This window comes from Taeniopygia guttata, chromosome 2 (assembly GCF_048771995.1).
Source record: "Taeniopygia guttata chromosome 2, bTaeGut7.mat, whole genome shotgun sequence".
NCBI classification, from domain to species: Eukaryota; Metazoa; Chordata; class Aves; order Passeriformes; family Estrildidae; genus Taeniopygia; species Taeniopygia guttata.
This window is the reverse complement of record NC_133026.1, coordinates 47,665,788-47,675,000: the sequence shown is the minus strand read 5'-3', so window position 1 is coordinate 47,675,000 and position 9,213 is coordinate 47,665,788. Positions and strand designations below refer to the sequence as shown.

General features: G+C 41.7%; 2 long non-coding RNA genes across 2 annotated transcripts in view; both read left to right on the top strand.

Annotated features, from left to right (window-relative positions):
• The window catches only part of LOC140682509 (uncharacterized), a 4,148-nt gene extending 61 nt beyond the window's left edge, over nt 1-4,087 (top strand). Inside the window, exons 2-4 of the long non-coding RNA XR_012054344.1 lie at nt 2,038-2,097; nt 2,583-2,644; nt 4,034-4,087. This is a non-coding gene — a long non-coding RNA (uncharacterized lncRNA). The remainder of the gene's footprint in view (nt 1-2,037; nt 2,098-2,582; nt 2,645-4,033) is intronic.
• A 1,040-nt stretch (nt 4,088-5,127) lies between these two features.
• On the top strand, nt 5,128-6,852 carry LOC140682508 (uncharacterized). The gene is made up of 2 exons (XR_012054343.1): nt 5,128-5,172; nt 6,589-6,852. It is a non-coding gene; the product is annotated as an uncharacterized lncRNA (long non-coding RNA).
• The last annotated feature ends 2,361 nt before the right edge of the window (nt 6,853-9,213 follow it).

Sequence of the window (9,213 nt, the reverse complement as noted above, 5' to 3'; positions counted from 1 at the left end):
TATGAAAAAGGTCCTGTGAAAAAAATAAATAGGTATGATATGTGATGAAAGAGTGTGAGAGCCAACCATAAAATTATTAAAAATAGATTATAAGTTTGGACTTGCCCTGGAGCAATGAAGACCATGTCAGGGCAGCTCTGTGATGTGCAACTCTGTCCAGACAATGGCATAGGAAAGATTTTGCTGGCTATCACTGTCATGACAAAGAAGCTTTCCCATCAGCGCTGTCTTTGAGTACAAAGATGTCTTGAGAACAGACTTTTGGATGAGTCACAGCATATTTGAGTTTGTTACTTACTGAGTCTTTGGGAATTCTTCTATTGCTGATAAAGGTGGATCCCAAATTATGTGGTCCCAAGGCACGCAGTTATCCACAAAGAGATTGACACAGTCTACCTTTCTTTCACGACTATCATCTGGTAACTGAATAGTTTTCAAATGTACATTTTCCTAATCTCCTATTTTGTGGGCACAACCATGACCTCCTGACAAGAAGCTTTCTTGTGTTTTACCATAGGAACAAATACAAGAATGAGGGTAGCTAGCACCTTGTTTTTTCTCTCCAGTGGAAGATGCCTTGGGTTTCTAAACACACAGCTGGGATTTAAATTAGCCTTCTAGAACTAAAATCTTTCCTATTCGTTCAACCATCATAAGATTTTGAAAAAGTGCAGTGCTAAACAAAACTGAGTGTTTTGACATACAAATTCATTTTCCTACCTCCCCCCTCCCCTTGACTGGCTGGTTGGTTTTTTTTGTGCAGTAGGAACAGCTGATCTTTTTGCCAACAAAACAATTAAATGCAAGCACTTGTCATAACAAAATCTACAGCAAGGTTTTGAAATGGTGCATACATCTGTGAATTCATACAAAGCTACAGAAAAGTAACACTGTTATATAGGAAAGGCGTCCATAAACCAAGCCATCTTGATTTATGAGTCACAAGAGTCATTAGATCACAGAATATTTCAGGTGGGAGCGGATTGAGGGTAGGTGGTGTGTTTGGTCTGACCTCCCACACAAAGCTCAGAGAATGCTGTTCAAGGCTGCATCCATCTGGGCTGTAATAACCCTGGGGACAGAGCCTTTCTATCTCCCTGGCCACTCTGTGGCCTTACCAGAATCCATCAGTTACCATGGGGAATGTGGCATCCACACATGGTCTAAAAAGTGCCAAGGGGAAGAAGAGAGCCCCTTCTCTAGGGCCGTGCTTCTGCACACAGGGGTGGGAAGTGCTGCTCTTCTTCGCTGCCAGGGCACCCTGGGGGTTCACACTCAGCTCCTGTCCCATCAACCTCCAGGCCTTTCCCTCACTCCCCAACTCCTGAGCATGTTTTTCTGCTCGGGGTGTTCTGCATCCCACAAGTTACTGAGCCCTGCGCCGTGTTTCTGGTGACAGAAGAATTGCCAGGAGTTTGGTTGATGCGTGGCATCTTGCCCAAGTCCATGACTGCACAGGCAGCTGTCCCCCCTGCCACCATCCCTCAGCACTGGCTGGCACAGGCATGGCTGAGCAGGGCTGCAGGTGAGTGTGCAGCAGCGCTGGTGCCCACTGAGCTGCCTGTCACACCGCTCTGACACGTAGCACAGGCACTGCAGAGCATCAGTTCCTGCTGATAATGAAAAAATGCCTTCCCAGTGGTCACAAGGAGTTTGCTTCTGTAGATCCTCTGGGCCTGATAAAAGTCACAGCCACCCTCAAAGCATTTATCTCAGCATGGACATCAGCTTCAGCTTCTGCCTCCTATCCTGCTGCCGATTTTTACCAAACCATTTTTTTTTTACCATTTTTACCGATAGGAATTTTATTTCTGTAAGATTTTCCTTCACTGCTGAGACCAACTACAATTTCTGGGGCTAGAAAGACTGTCAAACACACAGTGTAATCACATAATCCTAATTTCTCATAAATGTTTGAGGGATATAAAGTGCTGGTTTGTAGCTTTTTAGCAGTGTCTTTACACTGAAAATGCAAACAAGAGTGTTCTATTATTAAAACTTTTCCCTTAACAAGTTATATTTCTTACTGGATTTTAGGAAAAAAACAGAATATTGGAAAGAAGAGAATTAATCCAAAAGCAGGAAAAAATCCTAAAGGTATGACATCTTATTGGATATAACAATAGGTCCTCTTTCTTCCTTTAGACCATCATCATTCTAGAATATTTTTTACAAAGGTAAGTACAAGAGTATCAAATAGAGACTTAATAGAGTCAAATCTAGCACACGTTAAGAGTGTGGAGCATAGACCGGCCATTAGTCTCCAGGATACAAAAATAATGCAACACTGAGAAGTTTTGGGTTAGAAGTTTTTTAGACCATGGTCTGCAAACCAGCAAGAGTGTTTTTAAAACAACTAACCTTGTATTATTGGTAACATAACTCAGCCAGAAAGTTACTGCAATATAAAACTAATACCAGGAGGGTAGATTCCTGTACTCAGTTTGGGAGAGCAGGATATAATATCTGCAAGGGCAGCACTGGTGCTGATCTCATGCTAATAAGCTCTGAGTTGCTTTTTATTGAACAGCAGAATGATGGACTAATACTAACATTGTTTGCTTTTCCTTTGAACTTTTAAGGACATGCAAATAAAAATAAATCACTTGCACAAGCAGCTCAAGCTCCCTGACCTAATTGAGTCGTAAGTATTAGCAATGTCCTCTATTCTGTATTCTTATAGTATCCAGAATGTTTCCACATCTGCCATATGTGAAGCATGTGCTATTGATTGTCAGTTAATATGGTTTAGGCAGCATCAAACAAGCACCTCATATTTATGCAGAATAGCTTCTTTTTCCTGTCACATAATCACCCAACCACAGAAATGTAAATGACATTTAGAATTGGAAAGTCCCATCTCATTTTTCAGCAGACTCCAGGAGTAGCTTATCTTTTACTCAGTAGACCAAAGTTGTAGGGCATACCCTGGATATTAATTTCAATTCTCTTTCCTAATAACCTGTAAGAGGTTCATAGCATTACTTTGCAGAGTAAGAAGCAAAGCAGCAGCCTGAACAGCAGCAGTAAAGCCTGCAGCTACATGCTCATTTTCAGATCAAGTGCTCTCTCTCATGACCAGAGCTCAAGTGACACTTAAACCATGGTCTCCCTTCACCTCACTACTAGACTGTAGTTTCCTTTAAGTAACAAGGTTATGCAGGATTTCTGAATTTCAAAACACTACATCTAAGTACAGAGCCCAGCACTAGGCTTCTCACTCTGACTCTCCCATTTCGCAGCTGCACTGCAATGCAGAAATCCTCCAACTCCACGGAACACAAGGGCTTAAGTATTCCTTCTAGCAATCACTCCCAAATTAAGCTCCAAGTACAATGTGCCAGCAGGAACTATGAGAACAGTTTAAAAGCTCCTCTTTCAGTTCTCTAAAGTGGTTTTAGATTCAATTTTGTGCTCTGTGTTCTGCAGAGATGAGCTGTACAATATTATGTATGCACCGCATTAACTGTAAGAACAGAGGCTGAATTATAATACAAAGTCTAAAACAACAAGCATTTTGAAGTAAATCTACTGCTTGCAATAGTGCGGCTATCCCCACACCTGAAGGGCACTACAGATCTATTTTAATTACTGTGGTGCTTCCACCAGGCAAAGTCATCAGAGAAGACAATACCAGACCTTACCTTGCCACCATGGTAGCATATTTGATGGGGGAAACCCAGTAAGACTAACTCTTTCCTGCAATACAACAATCTAAATAGTGTTAGCTCTATGCTGTTGATATTCTCTTACCACTATGTGACAACTTCAGGATTGCTTAGTTTTACCTGATATCCAGGACTGGATGAACCCATGAATGCAAGTTGTTCCATGCAGCAATTCCTATGAAAGTGGACCAAGTGAAAAGGGTTCCTAAATTAGGTTCTTACAAACACATGAGAAGGTACAATATCCCACCACAAGAAGTCTGAGGCTCTTTCTAGATGGTTGGATAATGTGCAGCAGAGGATGTATAGCATAGCAGCCCTGAAATTATCAAGATGGAAATCCTTCTTATTCTTTTTGCTAACAGAAAAAACTCAAAGGAATTGCAGATTCCAATAGAAGCCCTGGGAGCAGGAAGCAGGTAAAGGGAAGAAAAGATGAAAAAGAATACACAAGATAAAAGGCATATGCTTTGGTGGAAGAGGGAGTTTGAGTAGCCTGGCAATAAAAGCTGTCAAGAAACAAAATCCTGATCTTGTTAAGACAGTCAAGTGATAATCAGTGCTTGGTCACAAAATTCAGTGTGTGCCTCTCCTTTTCCTTGCTGTTGCTCCTGAAGGCTGACTGCATTTTGGGAATCCTTATTTGTTCTCTAGTGCCTAGGGAGCTGTTGGAGACAGATGCTTTTTGAAAGCTGTCCCCAGATACCATGCTCTTGAGAGCCTTGCTCCTGCCCAGTCAAAGCAAACTAAGGAGAGGTTCTAAATGAAACATAACAACATGTACTTTTAGAGAGAAGAAACCAAAACACGTTCAGTCTAGTAATATCAGATTTAAGATTAAGGGAATTGGGAAGGAGGGAGAAATTAAATATTTTTTACAAAGTTCTCAAAGGAACTGCTGGGCTTTGCCACTAATCTAGCCTTTACCTTTGTCCTGCTGCAGTGAGATACTTTTTAATGCAGTTGCCTTTGTAATGGGAAGCAGAAAGAAACTTTTCTCCACAACCAGGGCATCTGTTAGGTTGCAGCTCCTTCTTATGAAGTAGCATTTCATTAATGAGCAGTTGCAATGAACCAAGTTAGATGCAATCTCTGTTGGTGTTTCTTCCCACAGCCAAGAAAGTGAGAAGGTCTACAACTGCCCCAGCTCTCCCACCCAGAAGATAGCTATAGTGAAACTGGTAAAAGAGAACTTCCTTGCTCTCCTTAGACCTGCACTTGTAGGGCACACTCCTCCTGTCTTTGTTTCAAGCTGGAAACCTCCTTGCTTCATCAGATTAATTTTTGAGTTTTTCAGCCCCAGTGGCTCCTTGTATCACACAGTTCCTGAGTCTCAGGGTCTCCACTTCTTGCTCAGTTTTGTCAGTGTGAAAACCCTTATAAATTGTTCAATGCCTGTTGTCCTAGAAATCAGAAAACTAAATTTCAAAGTCATTAATGTCTTTTCTTTCCCTCTCTAGACCCAGAAATCCGGCTACCTAAAAAAATACTGCTTCTCTCTTGGGTAGGTAGAATGTTCTCTTTGCATGCATATTTAGTTACACCTGGAGCACCATAGAGATAAGATCATTCTGACTAGTGCTGGAACATCAGGGGAGAAACAGTGAAAATGAAAAAGAGAAATGTGCTGCAAGTGTAGAGCAGTGTGTATGCAATCTTAGTGGATCAGCAGGCTGAAGTAATCTGGCTGCAAACACTGTCGTGGCCTCGGGTACATTTCCTTATGAATCTGCTCACCTGTCACCTCTGAGAAAGCAGCAATTATGTACATGCTGGCAAATGTCTCCTTCTTGCCTCTTCCTGAAGAAGAAAGGGAGGAAGGCTGAAAGTTTAACCTCCTGTTTTGCTCCGCCTGTGAGCTCCATTTTCAGCCCTTCATCAAACCACTTTGCTATACTCCCCTCACCAGGGGGATACTAAGGGGTTGCTGGTGGACTTTCATTTACCTGGACCAAAGTAATGTGGACTCCCTGAGCCTCAGGGCAAGTGATAGCATTTCTGTATTTCCCTAGTTTTAACTGAAGGTTTGAGGAAAAGAAGATATTTATGAGTGAGTTCTTTGTTAGTTAATTTGTGGTGAGAGAACAGCTGTTTCTGAAGTTATTTATAGATTATCTTGTGAAGGCTGATGGTGTGAGGGTCACCAACTGTTGCTCATCTTCTTTGTCCCTTTCCACTAGCACTGGCTGGAGTGTCTCCCAACACATGTTGTCCTTCCTACAATAGTTTTGTAGAGCCTTTGTAAAAGCAAAGCAACCTTCACTTTCCTTCTACGTGGAAGGAAGCTGTAAGGTGGATCTTGAAGACAGTTTTCCAGAAAATGGATCAATTGGCTTTTTCCTTCCTGTGGAGAAAGAAGCATTTTTTTCATTGTTGCACAGCCAAGCACAATTAGCGAGTGCTTATGGCTTCTTTTTAAAGTTGTGAAGCTTCATTTCCATTTAAATTCGAGCATTTTCACACCAGGAAGATGTTCCTGGCAACATGGAGCATTCACCTGTGGGAATAGTATTCCAAAAGGAGCTCATAAAAGCACTGCAGGGTTTGTCAGAAGAGAACAATGGAGAAGTGGTGTGGATCAAGAGCACTGACAGGGACTAACAATGACCTCAGGCAAATTCTTTCCCTTCAGATTTCAGTTGCCCACCTGTAAAATGATGATAGCATTCATTTTCTCTGCTCTGTGTCCTTATGTGTTTACACCACAAAACCTTTGGTGGCAAGAGCCATTGTTAAGTGTTAAATTCTTGCCAAGGATGGACTCAATATTGCCAGCAAGAGGAAGGAAGGATTCTTCTTTGACCAGGGCAAAAAATTACAAGATTATATGCTTTGATACTTTTAAAATATTAATAGAGCCTTTCTACACTGTCTTTAATTTTTTTTTTCTAAAAAAAACCCTCTTTCTCTCTTGTTGTAGGAACTATGTGTGCCTGTTTGTCAGGTACTTACTGTGCTATGCCTGCTTGTACTTAACATTACTCTTGGTTTATAAACACCTACCTGATCCTACCTGGGCATATCAGCTGGATGTACCAGACAGTATCTGCCATCAGCCATGGACAAACTAAGCCTAGAGTATTTTAAAGACTACAGGCTGGATTTCTGTAGGGTTGCTGTATTGCTTCTGGGAAGACCAGCATTTTAAAATAAAGCACTCATAAATGCTAAAAGCACATGATAATACCTGTCTTTTCTGTGAGAAATTAATTAGCTCCTCAGAGGAAGAAACTAAAGCCCATGTATCTCAAGCAAGAGTGAGCATGCTCAAGAGCATTTAGTTGTTCGCTGTAAGAGGTGGGTCTGGGATGCAAAATTTGCTTCAACATCCACATTCCAATCTACTCCCCAAATCCCTGTCCTGTCCCCATCACCACAGGCATGAGTGTAGCAAATCTGTAATTAAATCTAAATAGGATCTTCTGTTAATGCAACTGGAAGTGACCCCACTATCAGTAGGGCAGTGATAACTGACAGGAGTCACTGACCCCACAGAACAGCTCTTTGTGGATGCCTGAGAAGGCTTCAGAGCAACCTGCCTTTCCTGAGAGCCCTCCATGTCCTCATTTTCTACCTTCCAGAAGGGCACCGTGCTCCCTCTACAATGAATAATTTTTGGAAGTAGACTGTCTGTGATCATGATGGGAAACATGCTACCTTACAATGTCACACCCAATGTTAAAGGACACCCAAATTCCTTGCCCCACCTGAAAATATCTGTGCCTCATCTCTGAAAGGAGGCCAGGATGGTTTCCACACAGAGTCCATGTTGCTTCTGAGCTTAAAAAATGTATCTCATGCTTTGCCAAGTATAATCTGTTATCTGCATTTCTAAGTCTTGCAGACATAATGTTTTTTCCTGGGTTTTCCAAATTAACTGACCATTGGCCCTGCCTGGTTTTTGCTGTTCATGCAGCAATGAATTAGAGCTGTAGAAAAGCAAAATAACCCAGACAAATGTTATAAATTCCTTCTTGTTAAAAACAGGACAACACTCCGGATACTAAAAGTGTGCAAGACTTAAAAAGGGAGACAATATCACTGCTTATCTGTTTGCTTCCTTTGCACATCCGAAATTTTTGCTTCTTTAGTAGCTACTCAGTTTATATGCCCCAGGCATATTGTGTTCAGTGAAGTTTGATTGTGGAATTGTGATGTCAGATTTGCTACAGATTTCTGTATATGGTTTTTACCAGTTGGGTTTATCTGACCAGTACCCTCTCCTCTAGTGGGACTGGATTAAATCATTATGTATGAAAAGGAAGTCAATTAACTTCTATGTCAGCTCTTCACTCTCCCCCTTAATTTCAGGAGGAAAAGTGTCCAAGTTTTGATTATATGCAATAATTTTCTCATGCAGCTTTTTGTATTTTGACCTGATGAAAGGCAGTGTTCTGGGCACAGCTGAGCCACCTGTCCCTCCTCATCCTCCACAGAGAAGAGGGAATCCTTAGGACAGGACAGTTGGTCCCTCCATCAAACCCATCAAGTTGGTGGCTTAGAGTGGTCTTGCTGCAGCTAATCCAAGTTTTCATGCATCTGTCTTGATTTACTGAATCTTCCAGGAATGCTCAGTTGACTGCAACATGGAGAGCTGTCATTTTCTATATGATCAGTTTAATGCTGGACAGGATTTTCAGGTGAGCTCCTTCTGATGTAAGCCTGCTTCCATTGTGTCAGAAGCAGCTTTGTTTCAAGGGCTCTGAAGTATCACCTGTGTGTCCAGCATGCTCTGGGGGTTTGGCATCACTGACGTTTTTATTTCCTTTCTGAGGTTTTGTCTCCTCTCCACTTCTTCCCTGCTTAGGTGAAGAAAAGATGGTTGCTGAAATTTGACCTCATTATCTTGAGGAACAATGTGGTCATTTTGGTTCTGACTGACTTGCTTGAGAAATCCTTCAAAATTTCTGTAGCTCTTTCTCTCTGAACCAGGAGAAGTTATTTAAGGAGCATAGGGGTTTATAACTTTGAAACACAATAGTGCTGAATACTCACAGTCTGTCCTGCTAGTGCCTGGAGAAGGTGAAGAGAAGGTACAGGTATAACTGGGCACACTGCAAAACAGGGATGCAGAGGTACATCTGACCCTTTACATTCTCTGGGAGACCTTTTCTTCACTGTTGCAGACTCTGACTCTAAGGCAGCTTGCTGTTGCTCTAGACGGGTTTTAAAATCTTCCAATGCATTGAAATTCATCACCTTAGGCAAGTAAATGCGTAGCTCATATGCTTGCATAACCTGTTCCCCAGCATAACACTGCCTCACCAAATAACAGCCTTGATATTCTGCATCCCACAAAGGACTGAGAGATGTGGATGCAAAAAAGTTTAGGTGGATGCACATCTGAAAGCCTGCATAAGTAGTTGTAAGAGAAATCTCTTGAAGGTGACTAAATAATCAAGCTGCATTAGGCTCTGGATATCCTCTGAGTGGAAAATAGGTGAAGGTGGGGATAAAATTCAGGAGATGTGCCATATATATCTTTGTCCTTTTCTTAATTTTCCCTGGAGGTCTGACTGTGGACACTATTCTCGTACATTCTTCA